The 18,632-nt window shown below is 41.4% G+C and overlaps 1 non-coding gene across 1 annotated transcript; it reads left to right on the forward strand.

Moving 5' to 3' along the window:
• Window positions 1–11,489: 11,489 nt before the first annotated feature.
• On the forward strand, window positions 11,490–11,562 carry TRNAG-CCC. Its single transcript has one exon. It is a non-coding gene; the product is annotated as a tRNA-Gly (tRNA).
• The last annotated feature ends 7,070 nt before the right edge of the window (window positions 11,563–18,632 follow it).

Here is an 18,632-nt window from a genome sequence, read left to right on the forward strand (position 1 = left end):
GGTTGGGAAACTAAAATTTCGAATGCCTCAAGCCCCAACACCTAAAACATAGAAAATTCAAAAGCAATATTGTAACAAATTCAGCAAAGACTTTTAAAATGGTCCATAGCAAGAAAAAAAAAAAAAAAAAACTTAAAAAAAGAGAAAGATGCTGTAAATTTGATTCTTTAAGTGCCATACTTGTTGGGTGTCATCACAGGTAAGGGTTATGTCTTTCAGACCCAGAGGGAGGTGACCAAGGCCCACCTGGTATTCCCGGGACTGTTCTGGAATACACAGAATGAACAGTCTCTGCCATCCTTGCCGTCTGCTCTCTTAAGCACCTTCACCCCACACAATAGATTGTTTGCAGTCAGATTAAGCCAGGTTGGATCCAGGCTCTGTAGTTACCCTGTGAGATGCTGAGCAAGCTGCTCACGTGCCATCCCCTGTTCTCCACTTGATAGAGTGACAAAACTGTCTCCCAGGGCAACTGCGAGGACGGATGGGGACAAAGGGCATGGAAGCACCCAGCATCTACGCAGGGTTTGGTGAGGGCTGGCTGGTTCCCACCACCGTCACAGACAGGGATGTGTCTGCCGAACGGCCATGGGAAAGGGCACAGGCAATGTTAGCTTTGCCAAAAAATATTTACTTTAGCGAAAGGGAGGGAGGTGACAGTTTGTTTTTTTAAAAACATCACACATAGAGGTTTAAATAGGATTTCATAACAGCTTCCCTCTGCATAAAGAACCAAACAGGGCAACTCAGAGAAGTAGAAATAATTTACCAGGAAGGGAGGGGAGGCACAGAAGTAGATCCTTCCATGGGGCCTAGGCATGTGGCGTCGGAGCCTCGGCCTCTTGGGAACCAGGTGACGTGAAGCAGGTTCCTCGCGGGGCTTTCTTGTGAATGTGTGGGACAGGGTGCCTGCGCACAGCATCCACTCAGGGTGAGCAGTTCACATCATCACCATCTTTATTTAGTAAGACAGCCTTGACCCAACCTAGACCCTTTGGAGCAGAGAGCTCCTAGTTTGGAGTTACACAAGAGGTGTGGATTATTATTATTATTTTTAAACGTTTAAATATTTTTAATTTTAAAAACATTTTTAAATTTAATTTTTTGAAATCTTTTATCATAAGGATTATTAACAGCAGCATGAAGAATCCCAATCCATCAGGTCCCTAGTTTTCCCCAGAACCCCACCAGCATATTCTCACGTGTACACCTTTTGCCATTGGGATTTTCAAGGCACAATGAGAAGCTGAACAGGGCCTTGCTGCCCGGGTGGATTCTGACCTGCCGCTAGCTTGCTGCACAGGGTCAAGCCCTGTTTGACTTCTATAGGCGTTGCAGCTGTCCCAGGTGGCATGGAGTTTCAGCAGGGCAGTCCACTTGGGGGAGAATGGGGACAACCAACACTGACAGGCAGGTGGAAGATAGATGGATATGGGCCCAGGCATGAGTATAGATACGGGTTTGTGTATAGACACGGGTATAGATATGAGTATGGGTCTTGGAGGAGGGCACAACAACCCACTCCAGTATTCTTGCCTGGAGAATCCCGTGGACAAAGGTGCCTGGTGGGCTGTAGTCCATGGGGTCGCAAAGAGTCAAACACAGCTGAAGTGACTTAGCATGCATTAGTACGGGTATTGATATGGATATGGTTATGGGTGTAGATATGGGTCTGTGTATAGATACGGGCCTGTATGTTGATAAGGATATATGTGTTGATAAGGATATGTGCATTTATAAGTGTTTGTGTATAGATATGGATGTGGATATGTGTATTGATAGGGTACATATATAGATACAGATATGGGTGTAGATAAGGATACAAGTATAGATCTGAGTGTGTGTGTTGATAAGGGCACACGTATGGATATTGGTATGGGTATGTGTGTAGATACAGATATATAGATATAGGTCCAGATATACAACATGGGCTTCCCAGGTGGCTCGGTGGTAAAGCATCTGCCTGCCAATGCAGGAGACTCAGGAGACACAGGTTCAATCCCTGGGTTGGGAAGATCTCCCGGAGTAGGAAATAGCAACCCACTCCAGTATTCTTGTCTGGGGAAAATCCCATGGACAGAGGAGCCTGGTGGGTTACAGTCTGCGGGGTCGTAAAGAGTTGGACATGACTTAGCAATGCGCATGAGCATGCACATGCAGATATACGATATAGATACAGGCGTATATACAGACACAGATATATAGATAGAGATACAGACACAGGTGTAGATATAGCATTTTTTTTTTCCCAAAATGGGTCACTGGTGGACAGGCAATATCATTCGAAAGCTGGGAGGAGGCTGATGAAAAAGATATTTGGAAGGCACTCAGTGTTTGGAGATTTCAAAATAAGCGATTACAATGCTACTGGTACAGCAAGCATTTTAAAAAGACCAACTTTCTTAAATTTCAGTTGACTTCTCTTCGTTTCAGTTTCAAAAATGGGTGTATTTCCTAGGTCAAAGTGTCTGTAAAATAATCACTGAAATGCCTAACTCTCCACTCCTAATTCTAGACACTATACTTTGGCCATGAGAATCTATGTTTGTATCTAAATGTCATTCTGGGTAGGCTAGGTTAATTGCAGTAATAAACAGCTGCAAAGCCAAAGTGATTAAATAAACCAGGTTTTCCTCTTGCCTGATTGCAAGTCCATTGCGAATCTCTGGGGGTCCAAAGGGACCACAAGACAGACTGGTTCAAGCAAGAGAGAAGAGCAGCTGAAGCTTTGCCAGGTTCTGTGGCACAGGAAAAAGTGATGCAATAGAACTGAAGGTGGTCTGGGTCCTGGGTGTAACCCACACTGTTTCTATTCAGCACTCAAAAGTCAGGACTAGACCATGATCCCACCCAGCTGCCGGGGGATCTGGAAGTGCAATCATACTTATACATAGGATTCAGGGGCCCAGACTCAAGACTTGGAATACTACTGATACTTAAATACCACCACTACTCCTAAATTCTTCCAGAGTGGTCTCTCCAGGCTGAACCTCTCCCCTAAACTCCAGACTCATATACCCAACAGCCTTCTTAATACTTCCAAAAGGTAACACTCAAAGGTAACATTCCCAAACCCAAATCTCTGGTATTTCCCTCCAAACATGTTCCCCAGTTCAACTGATGGTAATTCTGTTCTTCTAGTGTGTTACTCAGACCAAAATTCTTAGACTCATCCTTGACATATTTCTTCCTCTCAAAGTGAAGTGAAGTGAAGTTGCTCAGTCGTATCTAACTCTTTGTGACCCCATGGACTGTAGCCTACCAGGCTTCTACATCCATGGGATTCTCCAGGCAAGAATACTGGAGTGGGTTACCATTTCCTTCTCCAGGGGATCTTCCCGACCCAGGGATCAAACCCGGTTCTCCTGCATTGGAGGCAGACCTCTGAGACCTTTAACCTCTGAGCCCCCCCAAAATGAGCAAACTATACGCTTTCTCCTCAAAATACACAGGACCTGGGCTTCCACTGCCACTGCACTGCTCCAGGCCGCCCTCTCTCTTACTCATATTATTGCAATAGTCTCCAGAACAGTCTCGGTTTCCATCCTTGCAATCTTCAGGCTTAGCTGCAGTAACAAAGGAATCACAAGATAGACTGGTTCAAACAAGAGACAAGAGCAAAGATAATAACTCTCTCCATACTGTCCAGACAGGCAATCTGGGGTAGATGGAGTGTGTGCTAAGTTGCTTCAGTCGTGTCTGACTCTGTGAGACCCTACGTACTGCAGCTCTGTCTCTTCTTTGAACCAGTTTATCTTGCAGTCCCTTTGTTACTGCAGTTAAACCTGGACCCTCTACCCTTGACTGTAACAATACAGAGCTAGGGTAGGGCCAAGGTTGGCCTTTTGATGATGGTGGTTGATGGAGAAGGGGGTCACCAATGGGGAAACCCTTGCCTAGGAAAGTGGACATTGTCCACCAAAGTGTGCTAAGAGATAGTTCATCAAGCACACATATTTTCAGAACAATTAAGAGTCTGTGGTCTTTATGTCAGCAGTAACTAAGAAAAGGCAATACATTGAAATTTAAGGGAAGACAGCCTTATCAGAGTTTTAGCACAAGCTTTCCTTCACCTAATTTTTTTGACTTTTCTCAGGTTTTGCATGAGAAAGGTCTTTGGAAGGCAGAACAAAGGGACTGTATACCTTTAACCTGTACGTTTATATATTTATACATTTCTCCTTTCGCCCCCTAGCTCCTGTCATTAACTTCAGATGTTTGTCCATTTCAAAACTTCGTAGATCTGAAAATTGAAAAACCCTACGTATCTTTATTTTCTGATCTGGTCACTATATTCTAGAATATTATCTTCCCCGTTATCACAAAAGCACTGCTTTGAAATTGTCTCCTTGGAGAGTTGACTTACACATGAAGAACTGTTCTCGTACCTACCAGGCTGGGAAAGGCGTTAGGGTACAGAAGTGATATTGCATTAAAGTAGCCCAGGAGAGGGGGGCGGCTTGAAAATCATGGAATCAAAGGAAAATGATCCAATATTTCAAACAAAATCAGGTCTCGTATATTTCTGCTCCATTACAATAGGGTAAGTTAGATCTAGTCTTACCGAGGCTGCGATCTTAGATGTGGAACTCTGTAAGTGCTTGAAATGTCTTCTATTTTACTACATATACAAAGGAGCTCTTTAATACAGCTACTGTCTGTGACATGGAAGTCATAGCTCAATTTTCTTTTTCAACTAAAACCACTCTAAACTGGAAAGCTATCCCACTACTGCAGAAGTTATCGCTCCAGTATTCCCCATGGGTGAATAAGAAATATACCTTTTCCTTTTTTTTTTTCTTTTTAAGAAACAGTTCATTGACTAAATTACCCAAATAGTCTACCTGTCTTATGTGAGCTGCATATTTTTGTGAGTTTTAATATCTGTAAAATATTCTTTTGGTCAAAACTGAAAGCTGCAAAGTAAGCGTTTTCTCTCACATTGGAAAGTAAGGCTTTTGTAATTATAAATAGCTTTTTCCTCCTCTTTGCTAAGCTTTGAAGAAATTTAGTTTATTAATGGTTTTAGAAAGTAAACTTTCTGGGATATAATTACTTTTTAACAATTTATCAATAAGCAGACCATCTGCTCACTATCTGCCCCATAAAAACAAATCTAAAGTTAATGAACCTCCAAAATTTTGCAAATCAAAGATGAAGTTGACACAGGGCAAATTTATCCATATGATTGACTGGTTTTATGCCCAAACTCTGATAATCATGTCTTCTGTAGTTTTTGAATACATCAATACAGGGAGTAAGTAACATGTAACAGCTACCGTTTTAAAGCTGGTTGACTTTAAAAACAGTGAGAAAACTCAATCTTTTCATATTCATTCAACAAATATTTATTGAAAATCTGCTATGTGCTCGCAATTACACTGTCTCTGTTCTCATGAAATTAACAATCAAATGGGACCGACAATGAATAAACAGACACAAGGGAATATAGCAAGGCTGTGCACTCAAACCCTTTTTATCAGGGAAAGCATTAGGGTATCGTATAAATGGGCACCTTAATTGGGATGTTGGGAAGATTTACCATGGAAATGACATCTAAACAGATTCCTAAGGAGTAAATATGAATCTTCCTAATTGAACGTTACTTTTACCACTCTGAGCCAGGGAAACAACATGAGACAGAGTTCCAAAGACTGCCAAAAATTCAGTATGGCTGGAGTGTAGACCATGAGCATATGGTAGCCAGGGATGACGACTGAGAAGCAAGCAGGGGCCAGGTGGTAAAAACCTGACCATGTCCTAAACTAGCTCGACGGCCGTGAGGATGGAGAAGAGTGAACTGGTGTGAGAGGCAATTGAATGATGGGACAGATAGAACTCGATGCCTTGTTAGATGGTGGGCAGGGTTGGGGATGGGTGAGGGAAAGAATGGAGGATGGCTCACAGATTTCTGGAAGGACCAAGATAGGGAACCCAGGGGAGAGAGGGCTGAGTCTCATTTTGAATTTGCTGAGTTAAGCTATCTGGAGATCTCCAAGAGAAAATATATAGCTCCCAACTGGACATGTGACTCTATATGAACTTACTCCTCTCAGAGTAGAAACTCACCTTTATCCATTCAGGTTAGGCTACGTCTCGTCAGTTGTGTCCGACTCTGTGTGACCCTATGGACTATAGCCCGCCAGACTCCTCTGTTCATGAGATACTCCAGGCAAGAATAGTGGAGTGGGTTGCCCTGCCCTCCTCCAGGGGATCTTCTCAAACCAGGGATCAAACACACGTCTCTTATGTCTCCTGCTCTGGAAGGTGGGTTCTTTACCACTAGCACTAGCCGGGACACCCAGAGACATCTTTTTATCTTTGGAGTGCCTAGGCTTGATATAGTTTGCTTTCCATCTGGAAATAGTTGTCTACTTCCAGGTTTATAATATATCCCATGTATTTAACTTGTTGCTTTGAGATTTGTGCTTTTTTTCTGGGAGACCCTACAACCCTGAGTCCCCCCCAAATTAAGAATTTCAGTGGTATTCTGATCTGAGACCTCCATGGGGGGTTACATATTAATATATCTCCATACTGTAGAGTAGCCCCTTCTTTTAGGCATATTTCCCTTAGTTCCTTTCCTAAGGCCTGGGTGAACAAGGGTGGGCTGTCCCCAAACCCCAAAGGCTGGGTTACTACAAAACCCTACACAGGAATATCTGGGTGGACAAGACATCAGCTCGCTCATCCTGATGCCTGTGCATATTGTATTTTGTAAGGAATAGACTTTGTCAACTCCCCATTAGAATGATAGAAAGCAAGTTTAGTAAGAGATCTTGAAAGTTAATCTTCTCTGACCTGTTCTTGTGTATCCTTCATGTGTTCCCATCAGGGGCTCCCTCAACCTCAGCCTGCAAAGCTCCAGGGACCAGATATTCACAATTTCCAGAAGCAGCATGGTCTGTCTCTGAGCACTCCTAATTTCCAGAAATTTCTCCATTACATGCAATTAAACTGATCACTTTATAAGTTTCTTCTGCTTGGGAATGATGAACAGAAATTTTGAAGTCAAACTTCATAGGTTCCAATTCCTGCCCTGACAGTAATAGATCATGTGACTTGGGCAAAAACTTGAGGTTGGCTGTTTCAGTCCCTTCTGTAGAATAAATGTGGATATCAGAACCAGCATCGCAGGGCTGTTGCTAGAAGGAACACAGATGGTACATGCAAAGTGTCGGGATCTGAGCTCAGTAAATGTTAACCATTTAGCATTTAGTTTAAATGATAATTTAAAAAATTTTTTATTAATCAAATAGTCTTAACACATCCTACCCTTTGAAATACTTCAAGGAGACTCACATCAACCCTGCAAGTGTCTCTTCTAAATTCTGTGACTTTCTTCCCATCGTCTCATCTGACACAGCTTGACATACCTTCACCGTGTTGCTGACTTTCCTTTGGACATGAGTTTATTTATATCCCCTAAATCCAGTCTATTTTTACCCCTCCCCTCAGAGAGTGGGGCCCGGAAAAGGATGGAATACTCCACAATGGTATGTCCTGAGCAAGATGGAGAGGGCTTATCACTTTCTTTTTTCTTTATGCTGAATTCCTGTGAAGGCCACACCAGGTGCCCCTCACTGTGTGTGTTGTTATGGTCACGGCACGTGGCTGATTGATGGGGGATTCAATGCTGAGCACATTGAAATCCGAAGTGCTGCTCCCATTCACGGTGGAAAGCAGAGCAACCTGAAGCCAAATCCTTCCTCCATCCTAACAGCTGTATGATGTTCAGCACTCTTTCTGTGCCTTAATTTCATCAATAAAATAATATAATTCTAGTTTTCTGCAATCCCACTCCTGGGCAAGTATTCAGAGAACACTCTAATTTGAAACGATATGTGCACCCCAATGTTCATAGCAGCACAATTTACAATAGTGAAGACATGGAAGAAGCCTAAATGTCCATCCAAAGATGAGTGGATAAGGAAGCTGTAGTACATACATGGAAGGGAATATTACTCAGCCATAAAAAAATGAAATAATGCCATTTGCAGCAACAGGGATGGACCTGGAGATGACCACAGTAAATTAAGTATGTCAGACAAAGACAATTTTCGTATGTCACTCATATGTGTAATCTAAATATGATACCAGGGAACTTCTTTACAAAAAAAATCAGACTCACAGACATAGAAAACAAATTTATGGTTGTCAAAGGGGAAGAGGGATGGGGAGGGAAAAGTATACACTGCTGCTGCTAGGTCGCTTCAGTCGTGTCCGACTCTGTGCGACCCCATAGATGGCAGCCCACCAGGCTCCTCTGTCCCTGGGATTCTCTAGGCAAGAATACTGGAGTGGGTTGCCATTTCAAGTATACACTACTATACATAAAATAAACAGCAAGGATCTCATTGTATACCACAAGGAAACTATACTCAATATTTTGTAATAACCCATAAGGGAAAAGAATCTAAAAAAGAATATATATCTATATATACTCTATACATATATATATATATATATATAGCTGAATCACTGTTCTGTACACCTGAAACTAGCATAGCATTGTAAATCAACTGTACTCCAATAAATTGTTTTTAAAACATGGTGTGATGATAACTACACGTACCTTATAGAGGTTATTGAGATTGAAAAGTGTTAGTACATGTCAATTATTGGCAGTGTGCTGGGCACACAGTAAGCCAAGTTCAAATGTTATGTATTATTATTGCCTTTAAATTACATTTTCTATTCCATGTGTAAATTCTGCCCTGATGTGGGTTTCAAAAATACAAATTTGTTTCCACGCAGTTGGTGTATTAGGGGACAATTTGAACATAACATGGAACTCACATTTGCTCAGGGGCAACTTCATCTTTGAGAAATGAAGGCAATGGCACCCCACTCCAGTACTCTCGCCTGGAAAATCCCAGGGACGGGGGAGCCTAGTGGGCTGCTGTCTATGGGGTCGCACAGAGTCGGACATGACTGAAGCGACTTAGCAGCAGCAGCAGCAGGAACAGGGGAATACAGAAAACTGCAGGTGATGAATCAGGCAGAAAGAATACACACAGTGCACGCACATGCACGCGCACACACACACACACACACACACACACACACACCTTAAGCACTGACCTGGTTCACACAGGTTTCATGAGATACACCTGAGATATGGGCTGACATCATTTCCTTCAATTTCGGGAAACATTTTCACCACCTCATGATAACTCATCAGCTACAATGCTTCTGAGGCCACAGGCAAACATCAGGTCTTTAATCAGGTAAAGTGCCCTAGTCATTGTAGTATTAATGTATTTTTGTAGTCATTTAACATGAGTAAAGCCACACTGGCATTTTTACTCTGTTTCTATTGATATCTTTTTTACAAAGCATTCCTGATGAACTTTTTGAGCATTATGTTCCAACCCTATTTTTCTCATAGACTGTGTGATTCATATTATGTGAGTTTTCATAGCACTGTGGTTTCTAGGCAGGCGTAGGATACATTACAGAGAACTGATGATAATTATCTCTGCTAAGTTTTCTAAACTCTCAGAATATCTATATCTTTGATTCTGCTATTTATATTTTTACTGTTTTCTAACTTCATGTTATGCATGAATTTGATGTGAATAATCACACTGTGCTTAGTGGCTCAGTCATAGCGAACTCTTTGTGACCCCATGAACCAGAGCCCGCCAGGCTCCTCTGTCCATGGGATTCTCCAGGCAGGAATACTGTGTGGGTTGCCATGCCCTCCTCGAATAATCACATTAAATATCTGTAAATCATCAAGGGGAGAGGCTATACTCTGGGAGAGGGTCTGACAAAATTGAAAAAGGCATTTCCTGCAGCAGAATCTATTTTCCACATAATCATGAAGTTTAAATACTGTTATCAGTTGAATAAGCTACTTTCCAGTTTAGCTTCAAGAAGAAGAATCTGTTTTCCCCCACTTACTGAAATCCTCAAGATCTACCTGGCCATGGACCTTGGATGGCTTGACAGAAATCATCTAGTCCAGTCTCTTTGCTCCAGATGAATCAGCATGGCTCTGGGTAATGTGCTTTTTGCCAAGTTCGCCCAACTTTACCGGCAGTGATGGAGCCAAGTTTCACGGCTGTTCATACAACCCTGGGCTGACTCCCAGTTACATGTTGTACAACTTAATATCCTTGTAATAACACTACAGCTTATCCCAAACTAGACCTACCCATTACCACAAGGATGGTTTTGTACAGCTTCTCAGACTGGTACAAGGAACAGGAATAGTAACATCGTTCAAAAGAGACCAGGCACCCCGGTGCTGCCTACTGGGCAGCCAGGACCCTGCCCACACCATCCGCCAGAGGCAACTGCCCCAAGACAGAACAAATGCTGGCATAATCACCTCAAACCTATTAAATGAGCACAAAGCCAGCTCCTCCAAAAAATCTCCTCCTTCTTGATTTCTTTCCTTGTAAAATGGGTTCGTCCTTTATGAATCATTGGCTTGAGTTATTCATTTATTCATTTGCTTGGAGGTAGAGATGACTGCACAGGGTATTTTAAAGGTATTGAGGTATATGATGCTTCTCAGGTGTCACAGTGGTAAAGAATCTGCCTGCCAATGCAGGAGATGCAGGTTCAACCCCTGGGTCAGGAAGGTAGGAAATGGCAAACCACTCCAGTGTTCTTGTCTGGAAAATTCCATGGACAGAGGAGCCTGCCAGGCTATAGTCCATGGGGTCACAAAGAGTGGGATACAGCTAAGCACACAACAAACAAAAGTATATACAGGAGGACTTACCTGGTGGTCCAGTGGCTAAGACTCCACAGTCCTGGTGCAATAGGCCTGTGTTCAGTTCCTGTTTGGGGGACTAGATATTACATGGTACAACTAAGACCTGGCCCAGCCAAATAAATAAATAAATATTAAAAATAAATAAAGTATACACAGGGAAAAATAGACTATTTTCATTTGCCAACTGGGGAAAAAAAGTATGGATGTTTGATTCATGCTGCTTATAATGACAGAATAAAATCAGAAACACCTCCCTCAGTCACTTTCTTTAAGCACATTATTGTTTTTACTAGAATAATTTTGATTAAAGCTATGTTTGCATCCTGGTGGCTCATGGTAAAGAATCTGCTGTGTTGTAGGAGACCCAAGTTCAGTTCCTGGGTCGGGAAGATCCCTTGGGAAAGGGAATGGCAACCCACTCCAGTATTCTTGCCTGGTGAATTCCACAGACAGAGGCTACAGTGCGTGGGATTGCAAAGAGTAGGACACAACTGAGTGACTGAAGCTTCCCACCATCAGAGTTAGTTAATTGATTAGTCTGTTTATAGAACGTGTAGGGGGCCTCAGCATAATATCATAACTTATCCATTCATGTACTTGTTTATTGATTCATTAATTTCATTCTTCACTTATTTATCTCTGGGAAACCTCCTGGCTTGAATTATTCATTCCTTCATTTGTTCGTTCTTTTGCTTGCTTACAAGAGGTAATGTACACACAAGGCATATGATTTAAAAGACATTGTAGGGTGGGGACTTCCCTGGTGGTCTAGTGGCTAAGATGCTGCATTCCCAATGCAGGGGACCTGGGTTCGATCCCTGGTCAGGGAACTAGATCCCACATGCATAGCTAAGAGTTTGCGTGCCAAAACTAAAGAGTTCGCATATCACAACTATGACCCAGCACGGCCAAATTAAATAAATAAATATTTTCCTTAAAGGTATTGAAGAGTGTGCAGGGGAAAGCAGGTCAGACCTTCTTCCCTGTTGCGCCCCCACCCTCCACCTAGGAAAGAAAACTACTTATTACCCAGTAGACTTTGCTGTCCCTTTCCAGGATGGACCCTGTGTTCATGATTTTGCATGTTTGTGTGAGAGAGAAAGAAACAGACAGATGGACAGACAGATGGGCAGACAGAGAGAAATGCAATATACTATGTATACATGTCCCAGTGTTCTCACCTGGAGTGGCTCTGCCTCACAGTGACCTTTGGCAGTGTATGGAGACTCTGTTCATTGTCACACAGGAGGTGGGCAGCCATTGGAATCTAATGGAAGAGAGAACCAAGATACTGCTTAACATCCTAGGATGCACAGATCAGTTCCCAGCAAAGAATAGTCTGACCCCAAACGGCAGCAGTCTTGAAGTTAAGAATATACAGCTTTTATTATTTTTATTATTTTACTTCTGAAGCTATTTGGACTACTGTTCCTCAAACAAGTTAGTCACAGTTTTGGAAACAAAGGTTGGAGGAATTAGCTGCCTCAGCGAAGCCCCAGTTCCTTCACCTGGCCTCATTTACAAAGACGAGTGTAGAGTGTGGAGAGGAGAAAGTTTAAAACTCCCTGCAGAAAAGGAGCTTAATTGTGTTTTTGGATCCCCAGCATGGCCGTCAGTATGTGTAGTTTGAATGCACAGATGAGCAATTCATTGTGGGTGGGAGATGTATGAAATAAAATAAAATGTCCCATAAACTGTTCCTTCTTCAAATCCGAAACCCCCATATGCTCTGGAGCATTGATTAGAAACTGACTGAGTGCCACAGAAGAGGTTACAGTTGCTAGAATCCTTTGGACCCCAAGGAAACAGTGTGAGTTCCAAAGGAATTTTTCTATTTTGGAAACAAAGGTTGGAGAAATTAGCTGCTTCAGAGAAGCCCCCGTTCCTTCACCTGTCCTCATTTATAAAGACGAGTTATTAAAATAAATAGAAAGCTTGCCTGGCTTTTTAAACGGTGAGGCTCGCCACCCTCCATAAAAGACGTTAGAACACACATCACCGACAGGGTAGAAGGTGTTTCAACTTCATCAAAAGCCTTGAAAAGGAGGACATCCTTTGTATCCATGCTTTCGGAAGTTTTGCAGGACTGGTATTTATTTTAAATCAGAACTGCTCACAAAGCGAACTCCCTTTACAAAATGCATAGGATGAAGCCATCCTAGAGATGACCTTTACCGTTCGAGCCTGGACAGAGATATTATTTTTATAGAAAAAAAAAAAAGAGGATATCTTTAATCAGCTTTAAAAAAACATTGTGAACAGTCACTTCTCTTATTTAAAAGTTTAACTTTACTTTCATCAATTTATAATCAGAGTTCCTCTGGTATGTTTGATTCCTGACAAACAAGGATAAAAGTCTTGTGCCCCCATTGCTAATGAGATGATAAAACAGCAGGGATCAAGTTTTTAATTACTACAGGCAATGCACTGGAGAGGTAGCGATGATATTTTCTATTGCATGTCTAAGTTGTAACTTCAGGCTTATGACAGTCCTGCTGTGCTCCACTGCCTTTGATGATCAGTCATTTTTGTCTCCTGAGAACACACAAAAATTTCTGAGCTGGGATCCTGGGGGGCTGGCAATTATTGGCGTAACCTGGTGCAGGTTCCCCTCTTCAACCAGGATGCTCAGTAAGGATCCAGGATCTTAATGCCTGCCTTTATCCCGAAAGGGAAATTGGACATTCGAAATGGCTGTGAACTTTCCTACTCAAATGATACCCATTCTCATTCCACCAGCATGGGCTTGCCATTAATAATGAAATGTTTAATTGAGTGGGGAGATTTCTAGTACGTATGTTTTCCCTTTCTTTTCAAAGTCATGCTTGAAATTTTTTTAAAACCCACATTTTTATACGCTTTTGTATTTGTCACTCTAAGCTCTTTCAATACATTTCTCACAACATTCTCTTTGTTACTGCAGACAGTTGATAACTGGTATTTTTAGAGGTGCCATTTGGGATCAAATGTGTGTCACACCAAGGTCACGTGCTTTTATCCTGATGGAAATGGAATCTGGAAGTGGATTCCATTAATTCTTCATTTCACAAGACACACACACACACACACACGCATCCCTCTGGACAGGCAGGGCACTCTACCAAAAAGCTTTCTTTATTTCTAGCCATAAAAACTAGAGCACAGAATTGATTGGATTTGTGGATGATCACTAACCCAATCTGAATCCAACTAACCAGTTTATCAGTCAACTACCCAGTTCCTCAAACAACTAATCCTTGATCACTCAGATTGTCTCCAAATTGCAAAGTAAGATTTTGTCAGTATCAAAAGCGTTGACTGTATCTACCAAGTGGTTTAAACTTCTAAGACTTTGAACCACAAAGGTAAAAAATGAATCTTCAGCTCCTACATTGGGAAAAGCCATAAAACAAGAGAGATTTAGAAAGAGTAAAAGTAAATGGACTTTCCTTAGGTCCAACACCTCTTCAAATCAAAATGAACTGCATTCATTAGAAATTCCACTTTTATCAATATGACTTATCATGGCCTATATATGTGAAATATAAAGTCCGGATACTTGCAGTTATTTTTCTTCTTGGAAAAAGGAAGTTAAAGGTGTTTTGACTGCATAATTTTGTGGAATACAGAATTCATATTGCTTGTATTAGTCAGGATGGACCAGGTGTTGAAATGAACAGTGCAGAAGCTCAGGGGCTAAATGCAATAGATATTTCTTTCTTTCTTTCTGGAGTTTGTAACTTTTAAAATTTTTGTTGGAGCATATTTGTTTTATTGGGTTAGCCAAAAAGTTTGTTTGGATTTTCCATATTTAATGGAAAACATGAACGAACTTTTTTGGCCAACCCAGTACAATCGTGTGTTAGTTTCCACTGTGAAGCAAAGTGAATCAGTTATACATATACGTATATGCATTCTTTTTAAGATTCTTCTCCCATATAGGTCATTATAGAATATTGAGTAGAGTTCCCTGTGTTACACAGTAGGTCCTTGCTGTTTATCTATTTTATATGTGTGTATATGTCGATCTTAATCTCCCAACTTAACCCTCCCCCTATTCTCCCCTGGTAACCATAAGATTGTTTTCTATGTCTGTGAGCTTGTTTCTGTTTTGTAAATAAGTTCATTTGTACCATTTTTTTAGAGTCTGTATATAAGTGATATCATATGATATTTGTCTTCCTCTTCTGACTTACTTTCAGCCTTCCCTGGTGGCTCAGTGGTAAATAATCTGCCTGCAATGCAGGAGACTTGGTTTCAATCCCTGGGTCAGGAAGATTCCCTAGAGGAGGAAATGGTACCCTACTTCAGTAATCTTGCCTGGGAAATCCCGTGGACAGAGGAGCCTGGTGGGCTATAGTCTATGGGATCACAAGAGTTGGATACGATTTAGCAACTAAAACCAAAGCACCATCTGACTTACTTCAGTCAGTAGAACAATCTCTAGGTCCAGCCGTAGGCTGCAAATGGCATTGATCTGTTCTTTTTTATGGCAGAGTAATATTCTACTGTATATATGTACCAAGATGTTGGTTTCTTGTTTGTGGAAGTCCATGTGGATGTACCTGCAGTCTTATGACAGTCTGGGCAGTGGTCAGTGCTCCTGGGCAGCTCTCCCCAGGACGTTCCTCCAATCCAGTAACAGTAGGACTCTTGAATCTTCACACTGGCTGGCAACAGAGAAGGGACTGGTTTGAAGACATGCCAAGGGCTTCAGAAACCATTCCCAGAAACACCTCTGGTTTTACGTTGCCCACCTTCCATGGATCAAAAGAGATAGCAAGGCATCACTCAGATGCGAACAGACCCAGCAAGAAAATGAATTGTTTTGGCTGGCAAACTTAAGAGACTTTTCTGCATTAATTATAATGCTATTTTACCCATATAGGTTGCATTATAGTTGTGAAGAGATTGATCCTATCTCATTTCATCCTCAGAGTCTTGGAAATTAGCCAGAGTCTACTATTATTTACAGATAAGAAAATTGAGGTTCAAAAATATTTATTTTCTTGTTACAAGTCAAACACCTTACTCTAAGAACTAGAACCAAATGCTGATTTTCTTATTCCTCTTTGATATTTGGTATATCATTCTCTCAGCTTGACTTAGGAAGTCTATTGTCCTTTAGAAATAGTTATTATAAGGAAATTGGAGATTCAGGTAAACAATATCAAAAGACATTTAATCCTCTGCATAACATAACTTGATGTAAAATTGACCATAAAATTCTAGTAATCTAAAGCAAAGGAGAAAAGGAAAAGTATACACATTTGAATGCAGAGTTCCAAAGAATAGCAAGGAGAGATAAGAAAACCTTCATCAGCGATCAATGCAAAGAAATAGAGAAAAACAGTAGAATGGGAAAGACTAGAGACCTCTACAAGAAAATGAGAGATACCAAGGGAATATTTCATGCAAAAATGGGCTCGATAAAGGACAGAAATGGTAGGGACCTAACAGAAGCAGAAGATATTAAGAAGAGGTGGCAACAATACACAGAAGAACTATACAAAAAAGATCTTCACTACCCAGATAACCACAATGGTGTTATCACTCACCTAGAGCCAGATATCCTGGAGTGTGAATTTAAGTGGGCCTATGGAAGCATCACTACAAACAAAGCTAGTGGAGGTGATGGAATTCCAGTTGAGCTATTTCAAATTCTAAAAGATGATGCTGTGAAAGTGCTGCACTCAATATGTCAGCAAATTAGGAAAACTCAGCAGTGGGCACAGAACTGGTAAAGGTCAGTTTTCATTCCAATCCCAAAGAAAGGCAATGCCAAAAAATGCTCAAACTACTGCACAATTGCACTCATCTCACACGCTAGTAAAGTAATGCTCAAAATTCTCCAAGCCAGGCTTCAGCAATACATGAACCATGAACTTCCTGATGTTCAAGCTGGTTTTAGAAAAGGCAGAGGAATCAGAGATCAAATTGCCAACATCCACTGGATCATGGAAAAAAGAGAGTTCCAGAAAAACATCTACTTCTGCTTTATTGACTATGCCAAAGCCTTTGACTGTGTGGATCACAATAAACTGTGAAAAATTCTGAAAGAGTTGGGAATACCAGACCACCTGACCTGCCTCTTGAGAAACCTGTATGCAGGTCAGGAAGCAACAGTTAGAACTGGACATGGAACAACAGGAAAAGGAGTACGTCAAGGCTGTATATTGTCACCCTGATTATTTAACTTATACGCAGAGTACATCATGAGAGACGCTGGGCTGGAAGAAGCACAAGCTGGAATTAAGATTGCCGGGAGAAATATCAGTAACCTCAGATATGCAGATGACACCACCCTTATGGCAGAAAGTGAAGAAGAACTGAAGAGTCTCTTGATGAAAGTGAAAGAGGAGAGTGAAAAAGTTAGCTTAAAGCTCAACATTCAGAAAACTAAGATCAAGGCATCTGGTCCCATCACTTCATGGGAAATAGATGGGGAAACAGTGGAAACAGTGGCTGACTTTATTTTTTGGGCTCCAAAATCGCTGCAGATGGTGATTGCAGCCATGAAATTAAAAGACCCTTACTCCTTGGAAGGAAAGTTATGACCAACCTAGATAGCATATTAAAAAGCAGAGACATTACTTTGCAAACAAAGGTCCGTCTAGTCAAGACTATGGTTTTTCCAGTAGTCATGTATGGATGTGAGAGTTAGACTATAAAGAAAGCTGAGCACCGAAGAATTGATGCTTTTGAACTGTGGTGTTGGAGAAGACTCTTGAGAGTCCCTTGGACTGCAAGGAAATCCAACCAGTCCATCCTAAAGGAGATCAGTCCTGGGTGTTCATTGGAAAGACTGATGCTGAAGCTGAAACTCCAATACTTTGGCCACCTGATGGGAAGAAATAACTCATTAGAAAAGACCCTGATGCTGGGAGGGATTGAGGGCAGGAGGAGAAGGGATGACAGAGGATGAGATGGTTGGATGGCATCACTGACTCAATGGACATGAGTTTGGGTAAACTCCAGGAGTTGGTGATGGTCAGGGAGGCCTGGCATGCTGCAGTCCATGGGGTCGCAAAGAGTTGGACACGACTGAGTGCCTGAACTGAACTGAACTGAAGCTACAGAAATCATCCTCATTTTTAATGTTCCACTTATTCACATAATTTGAAGACTACAAACTTTAGTAAAAAGTGTAAACAGAGAAAATCAGTAACCCCTGCTGCTGAAGTGATGTATCTTGAAATTAATTTACAAATCTTATACTATTGAGGACCATATTAGCTTTAATTACTACATGGTTTACATTTGCATAATCTTAATGACTGTGGTGTAGTTAAAACCTCATATTCCCTTCATGATGTCAGGTGGACCAGCGAACAAAAGATAGAAATGTAGAACAATGATCTAACATAATCAGCCAAATACATTCATACAGCTGACCAAGGTGATAAAGATACCCGTGGAGACTCTTTTGGAGAAATTTTTAGTTTGGAAACATGTAGATCAAAGCCCTATAATTGGTCAAACTGAGAGTATTTTTAGCAAAACAGTTTATCAAACAATTTAGCTTTGGGACAGGTAGGAAGGTGAAAACAGATCATCATTGGCATAGTTCAAAACTAGGGTTGAAACTATGAATGCAAAGGTGTAGGCATGATGCCAGTCATCATAGGTCTTGATGGATTTTCACAGAATGCCAGCCACCATCCAGAGTCCTGTGTACATTATCTTGAATCCATACAATAAAAATGCAAGGCAATGGTATTATTCCTCTCTTCTTTCTTTTAATCAAAGATACAGGGAGAGAAATTGGCAAGTAGAGCTTTTTTTAACAGTCAGATCCAGGGGACTTCCCTGGTTATCCAGCAGTTAAGACTCCCCATTCCTAATACAGGGGCCCAGATTAGAACCCTGGTCAGGGAACTAGATCCCATATGTGCAACTAAGACCTGGTATAGCCAAATAA

The sequence above is a fragment of the Bos indicus x Bos taurus genome, chromosome 17 (genome assembly GCF_003369695.1).
Source record: "Bos indicus x Bos taurus breed Angus x Brahman F1 hybrid chromosome 17, Bos_hybrid_MaternalHap_v2.0, whole genome shotgun sequence".
NCBI classification, from domain to species: Eukaryota; Metazoa; Chordata; class Mammalia; order Artiodactyla; family Bovidae; genus Bos; species Bos indicus x Bos taurus.